We start from the raw sequence: 16,763 nt of genomic DNA on the forward strand, positions 1-16,763 counted from the left end.
TCACATCAGCAGAGACTCGGGCAAGATACATTGGTCAAATTGCTGATGGACACAGAATGACCGAAATGAAATGGATGGTCTATGGGAAGGCGGACATACAGGTCACACAGAGGAGAAGCACAGTGAATGAAAATAGTCACAAAGTGAAAATGTAATAGTTTGGATCAGAAGGTGCGATGTGACGTGCCCTTGAGTAAGGTGCTGAACCTTCAGAACTGTTTAGGGCCACAATACACAGACTAGCAAAGCAACTGTGGGGACCAACACATTGACCTACTAACCATGACAAACTAAATAACTGACTGACTGCTGACTAATCAACTGACCAACAAACTGACTGACTTACTCATCCAATTCCTGACGAACTACACAACCAACAAACTGAGGCTGATTGAGTGATTGACTTGCTGTCTGACAGGCAGGCAAACTGACTGAACGAACGAAACTAACTGCAAGAACAAATGACTGGCCGAGTGACCAACTTAGCGACAACTGAGCGAGGTGTTGACTGCAAAACTAAAACTCTGATTGACGAGATAAGTGACTGACTCTTTAACAGCTGAGCAACAAGCTCTCTTCGTAACTCACCTACTGACTGACCAACAAACTGACTTTCTGATTAACTACGCAACTCACATAAAGTATTGAGTGAATGAGCAACTGGCTGACTTACAGGCAGATCAATTGATGAACTAACCGCATGACCAACTGACTGACCGAGTGACCTACCGACAGAAAATATTGACCGATTAATGAACCAACAGATGTTGACAAATCATGCATATCAACTTGTTTTCTGTGTTTGGTCGAGGTAAATGAGACAAAGCAGAGAGTAAATTCCCCTCTTGAGATGAATACATTATGCTAAATAAACACAGACAAAATTAATGAACCTACGACAAGCCAGGTTCTTAATAAAAACAATTCTCGTCTTTCCCGAGACTGCCGCTAACATTATAAATCAATAGCAAGTATTCCCCGTGGGATTGCACTGTTAAATTAATGCACAAATGTAAGGAGGTGGGTCTCATTGCATGCTCACTGATCACATGGCGGTCACATGACGGTCTTTTAAAAGGGACTGGGGTGGAGAGGGACTAGAACATCGCAGTCGGGCTGATCTAGCCGTGCATTCAGCCGACCTGGAAGAGCATCCGCTCCCTCCTCCTCCTCCTCCTCCTCTTCTTCCTCCTCCTCCACGCTGCAGCTCACATTAGCGCCTGTCCTGCACTCCTCATCTCCACACATTCACATCGCCTCCTACTACTAAAGCCATTGTTGTGCTCTTCGTCTCACCGGTCCAGGCAGAGCATCTTCTATTTACAAGGTAAGAGAAGTCAACTTTTCCTGTGCTTCCTGCGCTCTTTCTCTGCTCAAACCAAACACAATTGCAAAGTCTGCAGCCTTTTTCATTTCACTTTTGGCGATAATAGTAATTGATCTACAGTAAAGGAGCATGGTGCAGAGAATCATGTACAGCACTGTATAAAACCTGTGCTCTTAATGGAACAACATTGAATTACCTGAATATAAAATCCGATGCGTGGAGTTCATCCATCAACTTTTGGGGTGAATAATCACAGTGCGGTATGGTGGTGCCACTTCAATATCAGTATATCCATCCAAAGGAAGATTACTGTCCGCTTTATTGGCACCCTGGGGAAATTCAATGCACACTTACCCTATTCAATTTGGTCTTATAGAGATTTTTTTCCCACACCCAGTAGTCATTGCTTTGCACAATGGCACTTCGTCAGTGCGCGGGAGGAGCAGGTGCTAGGATGTCACTAGCAAATGGCCTTACATCTCCATATTTTGGAGTCCCTAGATCCATTAAATGCTTCTTTAGTTCATATCGTGTGTGTGTGTGTGTGTGTGTGTGTGTGTGTGTGTGTGTGTGTGTGTGTGTGTGTGTGTGTGTGTGTGTGTGTGTGTGTGTGTGTGTGTGTGTGTGTGTGTGTGTGTGTGTGTAAGACTCCCAGTGACGACACAGAGACACAGCTTTCATGGTCTGTGTGTTTGTGTTTGCCCGACCCTCCGCAGGCCACATGCAATTAATGTGACCTTGCAGCACACCAGGCAGTCTGGCCCCATCACCTTTCTTAAATGTCAAAGCTGCTGACTTCTTGTTTGGTTTTGCTTGTATCACATCAAGTAAACCTCTGACCAAACATTGATCTTTTAACAATGTGTTCACGATGAGGCTTGTAATTTTCTGTAGACTTGAACTTTGAGCCGTTTCCTATATTTTGGCGTGAGTAAAACTGAGCAGTAAATGAAGAAGTTGGAAAACTGGATCATATTAACGCAGTATATACCAAACATTACAGTGATAATTTTAGAGTTTGAGCCCAGTGAGGCACAGGGACTCGCTGATCAGAAAAGTATGAGTCATGGGACTCATATGCATTTAGAGAGTCCCAAATTTCGAATTCTGAAATGGTCTACTTATTCAATTGCATATGATAAGAACACAAGCAACATTATATATTGATAATAGGTGTATTTCTTATAAACAAATGCTGCAAAATTGTAAATAATTCAGGCATACAAACACAAAGCAATTATAAGAGTCAAGGCTCTTGGCATTATAAAAGTGAAAGCACTCCTCACTTCGGGGAACATTTGACCAATCTGATTTGGAAAGTTTATGGCCCTTTAGCCACCTTCAGTTTTTCGACATAATGCTTTTGAACAAGTGTCAATGGAATGGATAGGTGTCTGAAATGTGGCCTTTTTCACAAAACTAGGCATGAGGAAAACGCTAACAGTGGATATGGTTTCTCTCTTTGTGTTGTTTCCTTTTGTGTGAGTTTGTGCCCTTGAATATGGCGCCCACAAGAAAGGGCAGGATGGGGGCGATACACTAGTCTCAGCAAGACTGAGCCAACGGAATCTCGGCTGCCCAGTGAACAATTTATCCATTTGTTAAATTAAAAAAAAACATGCCAATGGTCTCTTTATATGCATAGAGAATGTAGTCCTGCAAAAGAATCCCAATTTTTAATAAATATACCTGGAATGTGAACAGGCAACCCATGCATTTGGAGCATGAATGGAGGTGGTGGATATAACTCAGATGAATCTTGACACAAATGTATCCCTAGGTCTGTGTTACTCTCTGTAATACACACACACATATATATATATATATTAGAAACCGATTACAATGGCTATGTGAAGTACCACCTGAAAGCCTCATGGAAAGTGTAAAAGCAGCACTGAGGGCGATCCCTACAGTAACAATCACGGAAACCAATGAGCTGATATACGCTTCAGCATCAGTGATCATAGAGATGCTTGGCTATAAGAGCAACCATGGAAGCCATGACATACGTTACCCACCATGGAAAAGACTGTTGGAGGCGAAGATCAAGACGGCTCGGAAAGATGTGAGTCAATTGACTGAGGCCCAGAGAGGTGTGATGAAAAGGCTGGTGACCCTGAGAGAGGAGCACAGACACCTCCCTGAACAGAACCCAGTTATCATAACCGTGGCAGACATACAGGTCTCAGATATGAAGAACTGGACAGCACCAGGCCCGGACATGGTCCACACCTACTGGCTAAAGAAACTCACAGCACTCCATGAGCGCCTAGCAGCACAAATAAACCAGTTGCTGAGGGATAGGACTCACCCAGGATGGCTAACCGAAGGGCGAACGATCCTGATCATGAAGGATCCCTCAAAGGGTGCAGTCCCATCCAACTATCGGCCAATAACCTTTCTCTCCACAACATGGAAGCTCATGTCAGGCATCATTGTGGCGAGGATAAATGGACACATGGATCAATACATGAGCAAAGCACAGAAGGGCATTGGTAGAGATACCGGAGGAGCCAAACATCAGCTCCTGGTTGACGGAACAGACTCCCTGATCCACACAACCAGGATCTACAGCAGCGACATCGTGATGTCATTCGGGCTTGAGAAATGTAGTGGGATGGTGACTAAGAGAGGAAAGGTAGTCCGCACTGAAGGGGTTTCACTCCCTGAAGGAACAATAGCAGACATCGAATGAGGGACAGACACCACCCGAGCGTATATATATATATATATTATATAAAAAAAAAAAAAAAATATATATATATATTTTTTTTTTAAAGCAACAAGGTGAGAAAATGTGTTAAAGGGGTGTTTTTCTCAGTGGCATTTGTACATTTTTTCAGATAAGAATTTACATTTTCAGAACAGTAAGTGCATTACTCAAAACAATTTAGAATAATAGAAAATCATCACAGTTACCCCGTTAAGGGCATTTTCTTTCACAAAATCTCTGGTACATCTCTTAAAACTAAATATTTATGTGAGCGAATTCGTCAGTGTCATCAAAACCACAAGTCTATGTGACATTTTCTTCTGATAAGACAATCAAATTGCTTGGTCATGTTGTCAATATCACAGTGTACTATGTGGATGTTCTGATGCAAAGTGCAGCTCAAGTTGTCATGACAATTCCAGTTCCGGTATTCTGAATTGAAAGTTACATCTTTGTGTCTGTAGCAGATTGATTGCAAGGGAGTTGGTATGATTCACATTTCACTTTTTGCTCTATTTTGTTGACAAACCATCTCCTTACGTCTACAGAAAGGAAAAGACAACACTGCATAGCACAAAGAAAAAAAAACGAATTAAGTAGAAATGCGAACATTGGGTGATCTCAGGGTGAAGTGTGCATGCAGCCATCCTCCTTCCTTTGGGCCAAACATTCTCATCCACCACACAACAAAGAGCTTTAAAATAAAGAAAATTAAAATTCACCTGAAAAAAAGTCAAATGAAAATGTATAGCAATATGCTTGACATAACCCATTATGTCAACCATTTTGCATGTAATGACTTATATGTTGAATTAATGCCAAAATGTTGAAGGGTGAGAGACAATTCAACAGACACTCATTGAAAATTTAAGAAAAAGTAGTTCTGAGAAATTTAACAAATCCACTGAGGAAAAACTAAGAAAATTAAGATTTTTTTTTCCACTGTCTAGATTAAACCACAAGTGAAAAAGCGCTTCCTATTGATTGCATGTATGCATGATGCATTCAGATAATAAAAGAAGTGCAGCACACATCATTAGCGCTTCACTGACCCACTGAAGCACTGGCTGAAAAATCTTCGGCGGGGTCTCGCTGGTCTCGCAATGTGAATAACACCTGCAGTCCAAATCACACACATGTTCCTTTCCAAGACATGGATAATGTTCTGCATAATGTTGCAGCAGAATGGAATGAAAGAGGAGGAATTTCTAAGAAGATGCTCTGTCAGTGTCCAGGCGGCAGCTCAGAGGATAATGGATTCTCTGGACTGAAACAGGCGACATGACCACAAAACCACACATTTGTGGGGAAGAAGACTCGCGAAGGAGAGCACGGAGCATTCATTAAAGTGCCTCAGCAGCAGTGTAAGCGAGGAATAATAAGCCTGGCCTGCAGGTACACTTGGAAACATTTTTATTTTTCAAATTGGATATTTGGAGAGCGTGGCAGAATACCAAACAGTTATGCTAAAGGGCTAACAAGGCTAGCAGAGGGACTCTACATAGCCATGATTGACTTATCTGCAACCATTGATTCTTGCAAGCCGTGCGTGTTAGGCTCACCGCACATCGAGCTACATAGCTGAAACCAAATTAATTATAGGGCAGAATGCGGGGTTTGGCAACAACTTTTCACCTGTGGACACGAGTCGGCCAACGGTTTTATCGCGTTCAAATTTTGAATTGCCGGTGAATGGTGTCACAATGTCAGATTTACACTGGACATCTTTTACACATGCTGTCATCCTGGCTAGCGCTTACTCTTGTACAATAGTAATCCATGTGGAAAAATAATCACCAAGTCATCAAGTCAGATCTGTACGATAGAAAATCCTGCAATGCATTGAAGCTGCTAAAAGTGAACCGCGACGTGGCTTGAGACAACTGTACCTGTAAAAATACAGGAATCAACAGTTCATGAGTTTGCCTATTTGCAGGTTTTTCTCTTTTATTTGTTGAATACCTCACCCATCTACTGTTTTTGTGCTCAGGCCAAAGCCTTGTGTCATATAAAAATATTGCTTACGTGCCCTCTTGTGGCAAGGCAATTATGTTCAAGAGAGGAGAGAGCCTCCATTTAGTTCAGTGGTTCTTAACCTTCTTAGAGGTACAGAACCCAAACCGGTTGATAAGCACATTCACCAAATCCTTCATAAGTGAAAAATAAATGTATTTTTTACAAATTCAAGATCTAAATATTTAAAAAAAAACAGAAAAAAAGTAAATACAATTTCAAGAGATAAAAAAAAAATCCTCATCTCACCCCTCGGGTGGTGTCCGTCCCTCATTTACGCTCGGGTCCTCTACCAGAGGCCAGGAAGCTTGAGGGTTCTGCACAGTATCCTTGCTGTTCCCAGCACTGCACATTTCTGGACTGAGATGTCCGATGTTGTTCCCCGGGATCTTTTGCAACCACTCATCTAGTTTGGGGGGTCACTGCCCCGAGTACTCCGACCACCACAGGCACGACTGTCACCTTTACCTTCCAGGCTCTCTCCAGCTCCTCTCTGAGCCCTTGGTATTTCTCGAGTTTCTCATGTTCCTTCTTCCTGATGTTTCCATCACTTGGGACCGCTACATCCACTACAACGGCTTTCCTCTGCCCTTTATCTATGATCACGATATCTGGTTGGTTCGCCATTACCATCTTGTCAGTCTGGATCTGGAAGTCCCACAGGATCTTCGCTCGGTCATTCTCCACCACCTTCGGAGGTGTTTCCCATTTTGACCTTGGGGTTTCCAGTCCATACTCCGCACAGATGTTTCGGTAGACTATGCCTGCCACCTGGTTATGGCGTTCCATGTAGGCTTTCCCTGCCAGCATCTTACACCCTGCAGTTATGTGTTGGATCGTCTCAGGTGCCTCTTTGCACAACCTACACCTTGGGTCTTGTCTGGTGTGGTATATCTGGGCCTCGATGACTCTGGTGCTCAAGGCCTGCTCCTGAGCAGCCAGGATGAGTGCCTCTGTGCTGTCCTTCAGGCCAGCCGTCTCTAGCCACTGATAGAACTTCTTGAGATCAGCCACTTCAGTTATGGTCCGGTGGTACATCCCGTGTAGGGGCTTGTCCTCCCATGATGGTCCCTCTTCCAGCGCCTCATCTTCTGTTCTCCATTGTCTGAGACATTCTCTGAGTACGTCATCCGTTGGAGCCTTCTCCTTGATGTATTCATGGAGCTTGGATGTTTCATCCTGGACAGTGGCTCTCACACTCACGAGTCTCCGGCCTCCTTCCTTTCGGCTTGCGTACAGTCTCAGGGTGCTGGATTTGGGATGGAACCCTCCATGCATGGTTAGGAGCTTTCGGGTCTTAACGTCCGTGGTCTGAATCTCTTCCTTTGGCCACCTTATTATTCCTGCAGGGTATCTGATCACTGGCAGGGCATAGCTGTTTATTGCCCGGGTCTTATTCTTGCCATTGAGCTGGCTTCTTAGGACTTGCCTCACTCGCTGGAGGTATTTGGCCGTAGCCGCTTTCATTGTTGCCAGTGGCTTGTGGTATACCAAGGTACTTGTAGCTGTCCTCAATGTCTGCTATTGTTCCTTCAGGAAGTGAGACTCCTTCAGTGCGGACTACCTTTCTTCTCTTAGTCACCATCCGACTACATTTCTCAAGCCCGAATGACATACCGATGTCGCTGCTGGAGATCCTGGTTGTGTGGATCAGGGAATCTATGTCCCTTTCGCTCTTAGCATACAGCTTTATGTCATCCATGCTTTATGTCATCCTTGGTGATTACTTGGCTTAGGGGGTTCAGTCCTATGCAGAACAGCAGTGGGGAGAGTGCATCACCTTGGTATATGCCACATTTGATGGACACTTGGGTAAGTGGCTTGCCATTGGCTTCAAGTGTGGTTTTCCACATCCTCATCGAGTTCGCAACGAAGGCTCTTAGGGTCCTGTTCACCTTATACAACTCCAAGCATTCAGTGATCCATGTATGTGGCATCGAGTCATAGGCTTTCTTGTAATCAATCCAAGCTGTGCACAGGTTGGTACGTCGGGACCTGCAGTCTTGTGCGACTGTTTTGTCAACTAGGGAGCTGATGTTTGGCTCCTCTGGTATCTCTACCAATGCCCTTCTGCGCTTCGTTCATGTATTGATCCATGTGTCCACTTATCTTAGCCGCAATGATGCCTGACATGAGCTTCCATGTTGTGGAGAGACAGGTTATTGGCCGATAGTTGGATGGGGCTGCACCCTTCGAGGGATCCTTCATGATCAGGATTGTTCGCCCTTCGGTTAGCCATTCTGGGTGAGTCCCATCCCTCAGCAGCGGGTTCATTTGTGCTGCTAGGCGCTCATGGAGTGCTGTGAGTTTCTTTAGCCAGTAAGTGTGGATCATGTCCGGGCCTGGTGCTGTCCAGTTCTTCATATCTGAGACTCTTTCCTGTATGTCTGCCACTGTTATGGTAACCGGGTTCTGTTCAGGGAGGTTGCTGTGCTCCTCTCTCAGGGTCACCAGCCATTGTGCACTGCTGTTATGTGCAACCTCCTTCTCCCATATGCCTTTCCAGTACCTTTCAGTTTCCAGTCTTGGTGGGTCAGCTCTGTTGTTAGGAACTGCCACTGAGCGTACACTTTCGCAGGTTGTGTTGCGAATAGCCTGTTTATTCATCTGGCCTCATTCTCTTTCGTGTACCGCTTTAGGCAACTGGACAAGTCTTGGAGCTCCTCTCTCAGGGTCACCAGCCTTTTGTCATCACACCTCTCTGGGCCTCCGTCAATTGACTCACATCTTTCCGGGCCTCCCTGATCTTAGCCTCCAACCGTCTTTTCCATGGTGGGTAACGTATCTCATGGCTTCCATGGTTGCTCTTATAGCCAAGAGTCTCCAGGATCACTGATGCTGAGGCATATATCAGCTCATTGGTTTCTGTGATTGTTACGGTAGGGATCACCCTCAGTGCTGCATTCACACTTTCTATGAGTCTTTCAGATGGTACTTCTGCATTCATTGGGGCTTGCCTCTCAATCTCTTGTATGACCTCCTCCTCTGATCTGGCAGCCTGGGGCCCTTCACCATGGAACCTGCGTTGTACCTCATCAATCATAAGTTGTGACAGCAGTTGCCGTTTGTGGATGTTGGAACACTGAGCTACTAGTTGTTTCGCGGTCAACCGTGACTGTGGGTTTCGAAGTAACCATTTAGCCCACATTCTCTGCATCTAGGGTCGCGGGGGGTGCTGGAGCCTATCCCAGCTGTCTCCGGGCAGTAGGCGGGGGACACCCTGAATCGGTTGCCAGCCAATCGCAGGGCACACAGAAACGGACAACCATTCGCACTCACACTCACACCTAGGGACAATTTAGAGTGTTCAATCAGCCTGCCACGCTTGTTTTTGGAATGTGGGAGGAAACCGGAGCACCCGGAGAAAACCCACGCAGGCCCGGGGAGAACATGCAAACTCCACACAGGGAGACCGGAGCTGGAATCGAACCCGGTACCTCAGCACTGTGAAGCCGACGTGCTAACCACTGGACTACCGGGCCGCCTTATATATATATATACATTTTTTCAGGACAGACACATTGACGACAAAGCAAACTAAATTTCCCACAGCACTGATTGTACAAGCAATGTCATGTGATCATCTGCAGCCAGTGATGGCCAAGCGGGTATGTCATAACTAATTGACATGTTGAGTTAGGTGTGTCTTACCCTTCATGGCAGAGACTCCGTCGAACCCCTGAGACCGATTCACTGAACGTCTGGGGTTCGATCGAACCCAGGTTAAGAACCACTGATATAGTCTAATTCAGTGTCAGACTTTTTTGAGCCAAGGCACACTTCTTTCATTGAAAAAAATCTCGCGGCACACCACGAGCTGAAAATGTGAAAAAAAGGCTTATTTTAACATTAATTCATTCATTCATTCATCTTCCGAGCCGCTTGATCCTCACTAGGGTCGCGGGGGGTGCTGGAGCCTATCCCAGCCGTCTTCGGGCAGTAGGCGGGGGACACCCTGAATCGGTTGCCAGCCAATCGCAGGGCACACAGAAACGAACAACCATTCACGCCCACACTCACCCCTAGGGACAATTTAGAGTGTTCAATCAGCCTGCCATGCATATTTTTGGAATGTGGGAGGAAACCGGAGCACCCGGAGAAAACCCACGCAGGCCCGGGGAGAACATGCAAACTCCACACAGGGAGGCCGGAGCTGGAATCGAACCCGGTACCTCTGCACTGTGAAGACCACGTGCTAACCACTGGTCTACCGGGCCGCCCGCTTATTTTAACAATTAACGTGTTATATTGTTACTATGACAGTTTAACATTGAAGCACTAGTGATGTTATAACAGCTTGAATTAGAATCAAATGAGCACAAAGAAAAAAGTATTTCATAATCTTTCATATTTATTGTTTCACTGTCGTCCTGCATTCATGCGGCACAAATTCGCTTGTCTGTAGTGGTCGAAACACAAGGCAATTGGCTAATTGTTGCTGCTCCCGAGCGGTATGGGAAGGTACTACACGATTAATTTCTGGGCAATAGACCACACAGGCATACAAATTGGATATTTTACTGCGGCACACCTGAAAATGGTGTGCCGCGAGACAGGCACAGGGTTTGAAAAACACTGGTCTAATTGATCAATAGTTTTGTCACCATCTTATGGCAGCAATAGGCAATTGCAAGCCTTTTTGTCTGGCGATCAATTTTTGCGGTTCACAGCAGGGTGTTGCATGTTGCATTGATTTGAGGTTTTTACCTTCTTCTTATGCTTGTATCGCAACCTAGTTTAAAAAACTTAAAAGATTGCCAGTTCAATTATTTTCGATGGGGATTTTTTTCTGGTTCCACTCCATGAGCATTATTTATCTGTCCTTGACACAGCACCAGTCTAGCTTTACATCGCGCTTTCAATGGAACCCCTCTGACTTATATACCGCAGCTCTGCGGCCAGCATGAAATATTAATTCCATTCATACTCAGCTCCTTGTTTGCTCTCTTATTCCATCATAGAGCACTAGGCCATCCTTCACTTAGCAAACACCCCTGGAATTGATTGAAAAAAATAAGTAGATAAAAGTTAGAATGTCAGGAGCGGGGGAGGGGGGGGGGCAAAATTCTTTTGCAGAGAAAAAGAGAGATTTGTGTGATGGTAGAAGGCTTCCAGGCTTAAAAGCGGTTGATTGGTGATGACGGTGAACCCCGCTGCGTCTGTCTGGGGGGCGGAGCAGATGTGCACAGCTGCTCGACAAAGTGTAAGCTACATCCAGACGTGTCATTAGCATCAATTATGTGTAGGTGTGTCATTACAGGGATGAGCGACCATCAAAGTGGTGCACATGCTTTTTGCTATCCTGAGTCTTGTTAATCCCCTTTAATTGGCATTCACTAAATCTGTCATTTCCAAGAGAATTATCAAAGACGTACAATTCAGTTGCACTCAACATTTTAGTTCAAAACTTTGCATGTCATTTTTAAGAACTTTTGAAACTTTACATAGGTGCACTTTTGTTTACAACAACAACAGTATTTATAGAGCACTTTCAAACAGCCATCGCTGCATACAAAGTGCTGTACATGGAGAGATTTAACATACACAATAAACAGTAAAACGAATCGGTAATAAAGGCGGTAGAAAGCACCAAGCAGTAAAATCAAGAACAAATCTAAGTCATGCTGAGTCGAACGCCAAAGAATACAAGTGAGTTTTGAGGAGGGCTTTAAAGATGGGCAGCGAGGAGGCTTGCCGAATGTTCAGTGGGAGGTCATTCCAGAGAGAGGGACCAGCAACAGAAAAGGCTCGATCCCCTCTGAGCCTCAGTTTAGTTCTTGGTACTTCTAACAAAGACTGGTCCACAGACCTGAGGTGCCGGGCAGGTGTTTACATAAAATTCCTCGTCTCACCCCTCGGGTGGTGTCCGTCCTCCATTGAGCTCGGGTCCTCTACCAGAGGCCAGGAAATTTGAGGGTTCTGCTCAGTATCCTTGCTGTTCCCAGCACTGCACATTTCTGGACTGAGATGTCCGATGTTGTTCCCGGGATCTGTTGCAACCACTCATCTAGTTTGGGGGTCACCGCCCCGAGTGTTCCAGCCACCACAGGCACGACTGTCACCTTTACCTTCCAGGCTCTCTCCAGCTCTTCTCTGAGCCCTTGGTATTTCTCGAGTTTCTCGTGTTCCTTCTTTCTGATGTTTCCATCACTTGGGACCGCTACATCCACTACAACGGCTTTTTTTCTGCCATTTATCTATGATCACTATATATATTCACACACTATAACTCACATCCAAGATATTAGTGATGAACTTTCAAGGAGCACACTGAGCTTTATGTTGCTTTTCCATCAGTCATTTCATGGATCACTGAGGTGGGGGAGGGAAGGGAAGATCGGCCCTGTCTCCCTGATAGTGGCGCAGACTGTCAAGCTGAAGCCCAATGTTGTTTTAGCAAAGACTTCTCTCCTCTGGAAATCACTTAACACGCAATACCTTTCGCTGGCTCGACAAGGCAGCAGGCTAATCTGTGTGCATGACACTTGGACAGCTGCTGCAAAATGATTGGCGTAAAGTCAGTGTTCCTTGGCAAGTATTTGGCCAACTTTAGCTGTTGAGAGGCAGCTAATCCTGTGGAATTTCGAAGATTGACAGATGGTTTGATGGTTTGACGGAAGTTCCATGGTAAACAAAAGATAAGGAACTAATCCATTCTTACAGCTAGCATTAATAATTATCAGGCATGGCAATTTTCCGCGGATACGCGGAAATCCGCCGTTTTATTTCTTAAATTGATCATTTTTGTGAATGGTCTAAATCCATTGAGAACATTTAAGGGGGGTCAGGTACCTTATCGTCAAGTTTTCACGAGCTCTCCCGATCAGTCTTTCCATCTTCCGATTGTAAACAGCCCTGCGATTGGACGTGTATGATGTCTTGCTTGTTGTGATTGGTCGCCACGTCCCTTTCCGTTTTTTTTTTCATCACTAGCCATTGCCATCCCTGAATTATTCATTTATAAGTAACATTTCAACTTTATAAACTGTGATACAAATGTACGTTAAAGAACATTAACACAAGGGCCGCAGGACTTGCTGGAGCCTTTCCCAGCTGTCTTCGGGCAGTTGGAGGGGGACACCCTGAACTAGTTGCCAGCCGATCGTAGATATTAACAGTCATAAAACATTACACTTTTCTCCGGGTCCTCCGGTTTCCTCCCACATTCCAAAAACATGCGTGGCATGCTGATTGAACACTCTAAATTGTCCCTAGGTGTGAGTGTGAGCGTGGATGGTTGTTCGTCTATGTGTGCCCTGCGATTGGCTGGCAACCGATTCAGGGTGTCCCCCGCCTACTGCCCGGAGACGGCTGGGATGGGCTCCAGCACCCCCCGCAACCCTAGTGAGGATCAAGCGGTACGGAAGATGAATGAATGAATGAACAAGTGCAGTAAAGCTGAATCTCGTTGGGGCCGATTGCTCTTTTGGTGTCAACTGTAAAATCTAATCACAACAAAAGGCAAACTTTGATTACAAATTAACCGTATGATAAATTTTGTCCTTGATAATGACTTACAGGCAACCTCTTGTATTTTCACCATTTGTGAGTCATTGTTCGTCATTTTGGTTAAGACCAGGGTCAGATCATTTTGTTGAATATGATTGTAGATTTTGTCAGTGTTTTAGTTATTTGTAGCCTTGCATGAAGAGGTGGACGTGTCAGTAAATTGTCACCTCTGTGGTGAGGTTTGCGTCATGGCAGCCAAGCTCCATTTTTACCTGCAACAAAAGCGACAATTGGGGCAATCAGCGATCCATTTCTTGGTATGTAATTGGAAACGGGACACGGGTGCAGACATTTTTCATTCCCAAGCAGAAACAAATCTGCACGACAATCAAAACAAACTGGACAGATTTCTGATTGGTTGTGTGATGAGAAATTGCATTTCAACCCTCTGAATGGTTTCCTATGTATGAGACGTGTTGACAGACACATTTTTAACATTCATTTGTGTCTCTCCTTCTTATTGCTGGCCCGATAATTCAAATATTCATTGAAAATATGGTTTGCGGATTTTATGTATTTTTCCTTTTCGTCCCTAAAATTTAAAACAGTTCATAGGTGTTTTAATAATATGTGAGATCATATTGCTGAAATGAACCTTTCTTTTTGGGAAAATAAACAATGAATGAAAGCCCACCACAGAGTAACGTGGTGAAATGTGGCATTTCTCAGAGATTAATTTTAGGTTCATATTTTTTAGTTAATTCACCAGGCGAATGGATGGATGGTTCGATCGATGGGTTGATGGATGGATTGATAGATGGATAGAGAATGGGGGTTTCGGCTTTTATTACCAAAAAAAAGCATTTTCACTCGTGGAGTCAGCACTTTATACTTTACATTGTATGTTTATGGCACATTGCTACATCAAAGCGTATCAAAGCATATGTAGCTGTTGGCTTATGCAAATGTTTGCATTTTAGAAATTTCAATGCACCCCTCTAACCTTTCGGCTTTGACATGAGCGCAGGGGTCTCACACACTTGGGAGATGCGAGTGTCTCTGCATGATAATCCCTCCACATGATAATGTTTAAAACATTGCATTTGGGTGGCACGGAGGTTGACTGGTTAGCATGTCCGCCTCGCAGTGCAGGGTTCGATTCTGGCTCCAGCCTTCCTGTGTGGAGTTTGCACGTTCTGCCCGTGCCTGATTGGCTTTTCTCTGGGTATGCCTATTTCCTCATACGTTCCAAAAACATGCATGGCAGGTGAATGGAAAACTTTAAACTGTCCATAGGTGTGATTGTGAGCGTGTTCGTCTATGTGTGCACTGCGATTGGCTGGCAACCAGCTCAGGGTGTAGCCCGCCCACTGCCCCATGACAGCTGGGATAGGCTTGGCCACGCCCCATGAACCTTGCTTAGGATAAGTGGATTAGGAAATGGATGTATGGATGGATGGGCATTGCATTTGAAAGTGGCACTGGATCTTCACCCATCCTCGCTGTTCATGTTAGGGGCGGAAAATTTGTGGGGGCAACTGACTCTCTAAAAGACTCATTTTCATAACTAGAGTAGGCATAACTACAGTATATTTCTTGGGTGTTTAATTTTTATGGAGAGCCAACTACTATATTTGTATGCGGTCAGCGAAAAGTAACATTTGCAGGATTCAAATCCTTTCAGATGTGAATTAAGCAGCACACAAATTGAGATGGATGTAGTCATCTCAGCTGCAAGGGGATGTCGCAGTGTCCGCGCCGTTTCGGGCCAAGATCAGACAGCGTAGTGATGCGGTCTGACGTCACGAGCGAGAGCAAGTGGAGTTTTTGGACAACGTGGACGTCAGTGCATCGCTTTCAAGCCCGCAGGACACATGACTCATGCTCTCTTTTAGGTTCATTGTAGGAATGCACACAGAGATGTACGCCTCAAAATTTTTTGCTGATGACAAGCTGCAATTCTTGTTCAAAGAAGTGCCGGAAACGCCTCCGTATTTAGTGAACTGAGAGAGAATGTTAATTTATTCCACTGAACAATAGAGCAGGAGCAAATTCGTTTTTTTTTTCTCTCAGGAGGAGGCCAAGTTTATTTTATAATAATTAATCATATACAATGTGTATCTTCTATTCCTTTGACTTGTTTCTTTAGGGGTTGCCACAGCAAGTTATCTTTTTCCATCGAAGGCAATCTTCTGCATCCTCCTGTCGAGCATCAACTGCCCCCATGTCTTCCCTCACTACATCCGTCAACCTTCTCTTCAGTTTTCCCTCTCTCTTTCTCTCCTGCCTGCCAGCGGCATCCTCATGCCCTTTCGACTATTAGACTTAGTGTTTTGCCTCTGGATGTGTCCAAAACATCTTTCTTGGTCGACACTCTCTAACCTAATACTCAAAACATCTTACTTTGGCTGAGGTCAATTGTGGCTCTGCTGTCTGTTGTCTCTTCAATGACACTGTCTGTCATCCAAACATCACGCAGTTTTATAAACTTTCCCCTTCATCCTAGCAGAGCCTTTTCTTCAACATGCTTGGGTCTGTTCTTCATCTCTTACCACAGTCAACGTTGTTCTGAACGGTGGACCCAAAGTATTTAAGGTCCTCCACCCTCTCTATCTATTCTCCCTGTCACCTCACTTTCTGTCTTCCACCCATCTCATGAATGCATGTATATTGTGTCTTGTACTCATCTTCCTTCCTCTCATCTCCAGCGCATGCCTTCACTTTTCGAAATGTTGTGATAAAAATGTACAAGTAGGTGCATACCTTGCCGGGCCCATTCAGTGACTGGGCATGAGCCCTGCCTTTCCAAATATTAATATGAATAAGTCCATATGTAATTAGAAAATCTGGTTAGGTATTGTTTGAAAACTATCTATCTATCTACAGAATATATATCTATATACTGTATACAGTATATACCTGTATATAGTTCGTTATTCCTTCAGTACTATATATTTTGATATATATTGTATTCGTTTCTCCGGATGTTGCGATCACTTGCTACAGCAGTCACTACTGTCTGCTGATGTTTATCCATGACAACAGTGTGTGTGTGCGTGCGTGTGTGTGTGTGTGTGTGTGTGTGTGTGTGTAAAAAGCTGCATATTTCATAATTTTGTTTCCACAAATAAAAACTATGCTTTTGATTTTTTTTTTGTGTTTGTTGTTTTGTTTTGGCAAGTATTTGGTCTGTGAAAACATCTCTTTTTGCATAGATATTTTTGGGGTTATTTTTCCTTTCAAAAACATTTGATGACATGA

General features: G+C 44.4%; 1 protein-coding gene across 2 annotated transcripts in view; it reads left to right on the forward strand.

The window, feature by feature from the left end:
* The first annotated feature begins 1,116 nt into the window (after positions 1-1,116).
* The window catches only part of rap1gapb (RAP1 GTPase activating protein b), a 131,770-nt gene continuing 116,123 nt past the window's right edge, over positions 1,117-16,763 (forward strand). For both annotated transcript variants that reach the window (XM_052075111.1, XM_052075113.1), the window contains exon 1: positions 1,117-1,327. The gene's annotated coding sequence lies outside the window, so the exon portion shown is untranslated. The remainder of the gene's footprint in view (positions 1,328-16,763) is intronic.

This window comes from Hippocampus zosterae, chromosome 9, assembly GCF_025434085.1.
Source record: "Hippocampus zosterae strain Florida chromosome 9, ASM2543408v3, whole genome shotgun sequence".
NCBI classification, from domain to species: domain Eukaryota; kingdom Metazoa; phylum Chordata; class Actinopteri; order Syngnathiformes; family Syngnathidae; genus Hippocampus; species Hippocampus zosterae.